The sequence below is a fragment of the Rhinopithecus roxellana genome, chromosome 3 (assembly GCF_007565055.1).
Source record: "Rhinopithecus roxellana isolate Shanxi Qingling chromosome 3, ASM756505v1, whole genome shotgun sequence".
NCBI lineage: Eukaryota > Metazoa > Chordata > Mammalia > Primates > Cercopithecidae > Rhinopithecus > Rhinopithecus roxellana.
In genome coordinates, this window is record NC_044551.1 from 143,124,370 (window position 1) to 143,133,484 (window position 9,115).

General features: G+C 37.2%; 1 pseudogene; it reads right to left on the reverse strand.

Moving 5' to 3' along the window:
- Nucleotides 1-402: 402 nt before the first annotated feature.
- LOC104657051 lies at nt 403-854 on the reverse strand (annotated as a pseudogene).
- Between the last annotated feature and the right edge of the window lie 8,261 nt (nt 855-9,115).

A 9,115-nucleotide genomic window follows, 5' to 3' on the forward strand; every position in this document is an offset into this window, starting at 1 on the left:
ATCAGCATAAAGTAAAATGCTAGTAGCAACGATTAATGCAACACTTATTGTGGCCAAGAATTTTACATTTATTATCTCATTTAAGTTTCATGAAAGTCTCCATTTACAGAGAAGACAACTAAGACTGAAACCACCTTGCTCAAGCTCATTGAGCTAGCAAGTGGAGGAATTAGGGATGCAAAACAAGGTCTGGATGCCTCTGGGGCCCATGCCCTTAACTATGATGTCATATCGCCTTAGAATACTGAATCAGGCTGGGAGTACTCAGAAGAATTCAGAGCTTCTGAATTTCAGATTTCACACTTGACTCACCTGTCTTTTCAAAGTGAATGTAGCTTCAGAATTAGGGAACTTGATAGCGTGAACCCCCTGCAAATCAGCAGCAGAGCACAGATGCCTAGATTTTTTTTTTTTTTTTGAATTAATAAAGTTTTATTTTTCCAAATGTTCAGTTGGTTGGACCTATTCATGCATCTTCACCAGCAGCTGGAGCATCTCCGCCCTTGGAATTTCTGTTGTAAATTACTTGAGCTCTGTGCTTTGAAACCAGTTTGATAAGTCCTTTACTAAGGGGCTCCTGAAGGGCTGCCCTGGCCAGAGAGCCTCGAATCTTCAGTCTCTCAGAGACCACAGCTGGGGTTATAAGTTTATAGTTGGGAACTTCCTTACAGAGTCTGTCGTAGGTAGCTTTGTCAAACATGACTGTTATTGAGCTTGTCCCGAACTTTGCCTTTGGACCACTTCTTCTTTTTGGCCTTGCCCCCGGATTTGTTCACCGGGTCTTTGTCTTTCTTGGCCGACTTTCCGGCGTCCTTCTTCTTGTCCTCCTTTGGCGGCATTGCCAAGCTCGGAGAGCAGCAGCGGACACCGCAGCCTTGCTAAGATGTCGGACAAAAAAAAGGGGATGCCTAGATTTTTAATCTAACTCTGCCATTTACTGACAATGTAAATGACATGGTTGGGCTGTGTCCCCACCCAAATTCCCATATGTTGTGGGAGGAATCCGGTTGGACGTAATTGAATCATGGGGGGAGGTCTTTCCCATGTTGTTCTCATGATAGTGAGTAAGTCTCACGAGATCTGATGGTTACTGTAAGCGGGAGTTTTCCTGCACAAGCTCTCTTCTCTTGTCTGCCACCATATGAGAGATGCCTTTCACCTTCTGCCATGATTGTGAGGCCTCCCCAGCCACTTGGAACTGTAAGTCCAACAAACTCCTTTCTTTTGTAGATTGCCCAGTCTTGAGTATGTCTTTATGAGCAGTGTGAAAACGGACTAATACAGTAACCTTGCATATCTTATTGACCTTCTCCGAGACCCTATTTCTATTTCATTAGCATTGGAAGAATTAAATCTTCACTGTCTATGTAATTGTTTTTGAGGAGTAAGCCAAACTGCATATATTATAAAGTACAAAACAATAGTATACATTATGACTATTTTGTGATTTTCTCAAGTATTCTGTTTTTCCATGGAAATAATAAATTGTAATAATGACGGACATCTATTATTGTTGCTGTTATTATTGCTAATCCTACATAAAGCAACAGGATTAACTATCTGTTAATTAGGGAGGGAATAAGAAAAAGGAAAATGTTCCAGTGTTCATGGTCATTTTGGGAAACTTTATAATTTAGTACTGGAATAAGACTTTAGGACTGATCTTGGCAGGATAGCCAAAGGGCTGTGCCACCATGAAACTTAGAAAGCTCCATTTTGACCAGGCACAGTAGCTCATGCCTGTAATCCCAGCACTTTGGGAGGCCAAAGCGGGCAGATCACCAGGTCAGGAGATTAAGACCATCCTGGCCAACATGGTGAAATCCCATCTCTACTAAAAATACAAAAATTAGCTGGGCATGGTGGCACTTGTCTGTAATCCCAACTACTCAGGAGGCTGAGGCAGGAGAATCACTTGAACCATGGAATTGGAAGTTACAGTGAGCCGAGGTTGTGCCATTGCACTCCAGCCTGGCCACAGAGCAAGACTCCATATCAAAAAAAAAAAAAGAAAGAAAGAAAGAAAAGAAAAGAAAAAAGAAAAGAAAGAACGCTCCATTTTAAGAAAGGGAAACATTCCACTTCAATTTTCTGATTTGTGAGATTTAAGAGTATATTTTAAACAATGTCTTTCCATCTCCCCTCAAAAAAGGAAATAAATCTTATTAATGCAGAATATGCATTAGACAATTTGATTCTTTTTCTGTACTTGAATGAATAAAGAACCTATTTTTATAACCACAGAATTGCTTGGAATGGAATGATTATGGAGAAGGTTACATGTAAAACAATTGAAAAAGTAGAAAATAAAATTATTTACAAAGTCAATTAGAAAAATCCATTAATAAAAATATTCCATCAAAGTAATGAGGGGCAGATCTATGGGATTCTTTACCACATTGATATTCCAAGTGCAATGTTAATATCTTTGTTTTTAAGTCCTAGTGTTTCACATGCGTGTATTTTTCTAGGATTGAGTGCAGTTAAACTCTAGGTCCCAAATACCAGCTATATAGGGACATAGCTTGTTGGATTTTCAGTAACTTGTAGAAAAACAGCATGAAATAATTTTTTTTAAATATGCCCAGATCTAAGGTACAGAAGTTCTAGGTTCTAGTACATGTTAGCACTCTAAAAGTAACTATAACATACCATGTTTATCAATTTCAATATTATCAGCTTAACAGGAATAACAATATATGCTTGGTTTTCTTCAATTTTACTGTAAAGGTAAAACAGAAGGACTCCATAGTGCTTGGTAAGTTTTAAACAACTTATAATTGTACTAATCCCCTTTCCCAAAGTTTCTGCATATATCTTCAATTTTTCATTTTCATAATGTAAATCATTGAAGTTTAAAAAAACAAAAACTCGACTTGTTCTTTTCTGACAGCACTGTGAATGGGATGTGTACTGACAATGAGGTTGCTGAATCAAATGGTTATTTGCTCTCAGTTTTGTTTTTCAGGAACCCATCTACCATACATTACTTGGAAAAAAGGCTTTTTAAATGTGCCCTTAATATCGTTTGGTTGTTGCTACTTAGAGGAAACGCTTCAGAGAATCCTTTAAAGTGGATTATAATGATGCTAAACATATTTTAAAAATCATTATTAATTCTAATACTCCTTCTGTATGTTTAAGGATGGCCTGCATACTTTAAAAAAGGACCCATAACTGTTTTAAGCGTCAAAATATTTCTATTATTTCTTCAAAACAAAACACAAATTAAATTAGTAAACCTTTTCCCTTTCACCATACTGGCAGGCTAATCATGTGAACTGAAATACAGATAATAAAGCATATCTGGTTCTCATTTCTGAACTCAACACCAGATGTTGTTTTCAAGGTTGGACTTTTTTTTTTTTTTTTTTTTTTTTTTTTTTTAACTTTCATGAAGCCATTTCAGTCCAAAGGTGATGGGGGAACTCCTTGCAGACCAAAATTTTTAGTTTTATATTTTACTATTAAGCCATCCTTATGGTGAACATCTCCAGTGAATGATCCATAATAACAAAAGAGATCTTTTATATATATATATGTATGTGTATATCTATGTGTGTATATATATCTATATATGTATATATAGTCCTTTTAACCTAGAATGTGAGATAAAAACGCGCTCCCAATAGAAAGTTCCTTAAGAAGTCCCTCACACTCTGCAGTGGGAGAGGGAGGAACCTGGGAAGAGCTTGGCATCACAGGAGACTTGTGAGACTTCGTTTTTGCAGTTAGTATTTGCTCTGAAAGCTTGTGCTGGGGACAAAAATGAGTCATATGTTATGGGGAAGCTCAACCATTCATGAAACAAAAAAAAACTTACCTTAAAAAATCATATCCAAGTTGTTGCTCAGAGGTCTTTTTTAGACTTTTTGGAATCGGAAGAAAATATAATTTCTGACAACTTTTTTCTTTTTTTGAGACAGAGTCTCACTCTGTTGTCCAGGCTGCAGTGCAGTGGCAAGATCTTGGCTCACTGCAGCCTCCAACTCCGAAGTTCAAGGAACTCTCCTGTCTCAGCCTCCTGAGTAGCTGGGACTACAGGCACCCGCCACCACGTCCAGCTAATTTTTTCTATTTTTAGTAGAGATGGTTTCTGCCATGATGGCCAGGCTGGTCTCAAACTCCTGACCTCAAGTGATCCACCCGTGTTGGTCTCCCAGAGTGCTGGGATTACAGGCATGAGCCACTGTGCCAGGCCTCAATTTCTGACAACTTTAAGGAAGCCATTAGCCCAAACAGAATTATCAAATGTTAAAATACCTGAAATTATATTCCCAAAGCAATGGGACAAACCCATGATGTTACTCTTTGTTTAAAATAAGTTTTATAGATATGTGCATTTAGCTATTTATTAACATGACATTTAGCGAATCTATCTATCTTATTTTATTTTATTTTTTTCTTTTTTAAATATTATTATTATACTTTAAGTTCTAGGGTACATGTGCATAACGTGCAGGTTTGTTACATATGTATACTTGTGCCATGTTGGTGTGCTGCACCCATCAACTCGTCAGCACCCATCAACTCGTCATTTATATCAGGTATAATTCCCAATGCAATCCCTCCCCCTTCCCCCCTCCCCATGATAGGCCCCGGTGTGTGATGTTCCCCTTCCCGAGTCCAAGTGATGTCATTGTTCAGTTCCCACCTATAAGTGAGAACATGCGGTGTTTGGTTTTCTGTTCTTGTGATAGTTTGCTAAGAATGATGGTTTCCAGCTGCATCCATGTCCCTACAAAGGACACAAACTCATCCTTTTTTATGGCTGCATAGTATTCCATGGTATATATGTGCCACATTTTCTTAATCCAGTCTGTCACTGATGGACATTTGGGTTGATTCCAAGTCTTTGCTATTGTGAATAGTGCCGCAATAAACATACATGTGCATGTGTCTTTATAGCAGCATGATTTATGATCCTTTGGGTATATACCCAGTAGTGGGATGGCTGGGTCATATGGTACATCTAGTTCTAGATCCTTGAGGAATTGCCATACTGTTTTCCATAATGGTTGAACTAGTTTACAATCCCACCAACAGTGTAAAAGTGTTCCTAATTCTCCACATCCTCTCCAGCACCTATTGTTTCCTGACTTTTTAATGATTGCCATTCTAACTGGTGTGAGATGGTATGTCATTGTGGTTTTGATTTGCATTTCTCTGATGGCGAGTGATGATGAGCATTTTTTCATGTGTCTGTTGGCTGTATGAATGTCTTCTTTTGAGAAATGTCTGTTCATATCCTTTGCTCACTTTTTGATGGGGTTGTTTTTTTTTTCTTGTAAATTTGTTTGAGTTCTTTGTAGGTTCTGGATACTAGCCCTTTGTCAGATGAGTAGATTGCAAAAATTTTCTCCCATTCTGTAGGTTGTCTGTTCACTCTAATGGTAGTTTCTTTTGCTGTGCAGAAGCTCTTTAGTTTAATTAGATCCCATTTGTCAATTTTGGCTTTTGCTGCCGTTGCTTTTGGTGTTATCTATCTTATTTTAATATAAAAAAGGGAGTTGAGAGTTGTGAATCGGGCTGTATATAAACTAAAAGAGGATCTACTAACTTATTAATTCAACAAACATGTACTGAGGATTTAATGTCTACCAGGCACTCAATAATGAAGATCTACGATGTATACTTAAAACTTAGAATCTGTAAAGAGAATCAAGCTTGAGAAAACAGCAATAGTATATCATAAAACTCTAACAGAGTACTGGGCAGCTCTTTGTTCATTCTGCATTCATGCGTATGCATATGTGTATATTTGTACACAGTGTGCATTGGTCACCTAATATATACTGAGCTTCGGAGATACATATGGTGGTGAAAAGTAGACACCACAGACACAGACCTTTCCTCTCAGTACTTGCATTTCCAGTTGTCCACTGGGCACCCTCACTCAGATTTCTTCCTGTACATCAGAGACAACTTTGGTAAAATTGAGCTGACTGTTTCTACCCTGAAGTCAGTTTTTTCTCCTGGCATCCTTGCTTCTGTTAATGGCACTCTCATTCCTTCAGTTCCTGAGGCCTTAAGCACCAAATGTCAACTCTTTCTTTTCCTTTGCCTCTTACAATGGTTCTGTTAATTTTACTTTCCAAATACCTTACCATTTTCTCTTTTCTAGTCTCAGTCTCCCCTGTTTTATTACAGTTCCTCAGTACCTTTCACCAGGCATAGTTCAAAGTCTCCTACCTGATTTCACTTGTCTTTTATTTTTTCTCTCTCATTTAAATGGATAAATTGTTAGAATATTCTTCCTAAGAATACTAATCACATCAGGCCCTTGTTCAGCAGCCCTCGATGGCTCCCAACTCCCTGTCTAATTAAGTAAAATCTCCCTAGCCTTTCATTTATGCCTACCATAATAGCCCCTGACCACACTAACCAATGAATATAAATTATATTTATGTCCAAATTATAATGGTGCTGAGCTACCCCCTGCAGAGAATATCCCTTAAACTTCTGGTTCTGATTATCTAACTTTGTGTGGATTTTTTTTAAAAAAGGAAAGCTGTTTTCAACTTGTGTATTGGGTTTTTCTGAAGATTGTTGCATTCCAGTAACAGTGGCACAGGCCTTTTTCTGCCTCTCTGATTATGTACTTTTTAAAATCTATTTTTCATTCTTGATTGTGAGAGCCAAAAGAATGGAACTGACAAGGCAGGGCTCTCCTAGGCAAGTAGAGAAAAGGAAGAAATGGTATAGAAAAGTCATATTCCTCTTGAGTAGATGTGCAGATGGGGAAGATGGCAAACAGTCATACATTAATAATTTTGGTCCCCATCACACCCATTTACCAGCTGTAGTCAACACTTGGCATCGTCCAGCTTATTCCTTTCTGGCTTTCACTTGTCAACGCCCAGTGCATGAAAAGCTCACTGAAGACGCCTGACCACTGTTCCATCATGAGAACATCAACACTAGTGCCAAAAACTGGCTCCTAATGTTGACTCCGTACATCACCCTCCAGATAACTGAGACCAGAGGCTCCTTCCCAAACACACCCTGTTTTCTTGTCTCCATGTCTTCTGTCTTTTGGAAATGACGTCTTCCCATTTCTGCTGTCACAGTCCTGTCATTCAAATTCCATATCTCATTCTAGCTACTCTCTGATGCTTTTCCCAATTTCTTTAATAGCAGGATGATCACAGTCTTTGACTAAGAAGCATCCCTGATTACCTTGAATAACATGCATAATTCAAACTAATTTCCCATGAATCAAAAAGGATGGCAAGTACTTAGTATTTATCAGCTAAAGTGGGACTGCTCCATAGTAACAGCACAAAGAGAATTTATAATTCACTTTATCTTCGTGCTTTGAAAATATATAATTCCTGACAAATTTTAAACATTATTTGAAACCTATTCCAGGTGCATTAAAGGACACCTGGTGAAATACCTGTATTTGTTCGTAACCAACTCAGTATGATTTAACTGGAGAATATTCAGAATTATAGGCATAAGAAGTAAGTCTTTATGATATAAAAATATTCACTAAGAAAGGTTAGTGTAAAAATTTTCATTTAGGGCACATAGCAGTGGTATTATTATTCAGCAAATATTTTTCCATATATGAGATGATTGTGCTTAGAATCTCACTGGGTTGTGCTTGGAAAGATCTGGAAAAACCCTGTGAAGCTCATACTCCTTTGTGGCTTTTCTCCCTGTGAAGTATTAGTAAAACAGCTCCTAAAATTAGAAATTTCCTTCCCTTTCTTCTACTTCTTGCACCTCCCTGCTAAAGCCCTGGGTCCAAGCTGCTCTCCTTGTCACCAGTTTTAATAAGTCAGTGAATAAGTAAACAAATAATTAATCCACACAAACTATAGTAGATCAGGATCCTGTAATTTTATTGAAGATATTTGGGAAATGGTGTCTTTTTGTAGAGTTTCACCCCTCTTACCTCCATGTCTCACTTTCCACTCGTTCCATACCTTTCTGATATAACCAGGAAATTCTTCCACTTTGTTTTGTAGAACACTATGAAGAAAGTATTATTTGCACCTTCAACCAGCCCCAAATGTTCATGAATTTTTTTCTAAAGAATTTCAGTGTTCTCTCTGAAAAGAATTCTGGTGAAAACACTTAAAAATTTTTTTAATGGTAAGGTAGATTACCAAACAGGACTTAGGTCCCATTGATGGAATTAATATATGTTATGTGTGGTGATATGAAGACATAGTAATTTTTATTTCTGAAGCTGGTAGCAGGAAGATCATATCTCTTGGGCTTGATTGTGTGGTAACTAATCCAGTACCATAAAATGAAGGCTTGGTTTTCACTTTGTAATAAAATGTAATGCTACTGAGGGAGATGAATAACTATTCAGATATCAGATATTTATAGCAGTTATTTTTGAGAATGTGGTCTTTACTCCATTACAATGACTAGGCCAGTCTGTTCATTAAGATGCAGTTAAAACATCATGGCAATATATGTTAAGAATTTTCAGAAGAGTGAGCTAATAGGTCAAGGTACATAGTTACCTTCCTAGATTAATATGAAACTTATAGTATTTATCACTAGTTTCCTTAATCAAGCTGTAGTTAAATATTCATATAGGCCTGTTCTACCCTGAAAGGAAAGGCTGAAAGTGTTAGGTGATTGATGTGCCAGAAAATTTCAGTCTCCCATCTATACTACCAATCCCCTGGGGGAAAAGAATGGCTCTAAAATGATATCTAATTGCTGTATAATGGGTGAGGTTTTCTAATTAAATATCAGAATTTGAAAAAAAATATATTTGTGAGTCTTTTCCTATACAATTCTTCCTTTTGCTTGCTTTATTTAAATTTTATGTTTAAACTAAAAAAGAGGCCATGTACGTGTTAAGAAATTTAAATGTTTTGTCTTTGTTTAATGTATATTTTCACTGAAGAATTTACAAAAAAGAACATTAAAGCTTACTACTGGTACCATAGAAAGAAGACAATGTATTAAACATGAAGACATGAAATAAATAAAACAATGACTGTTTTTTTACTTTGAACAAATAACTCAGTCTTTGCCATGGGGAAGGTAAGTAGCAGACAAAGCTAAGAAAACAGAAAGTGAGCCACATTCTATGAGGAAATCAGGAGAACATGGAAAGCAACCTTCTTTATGTACTGTCTTC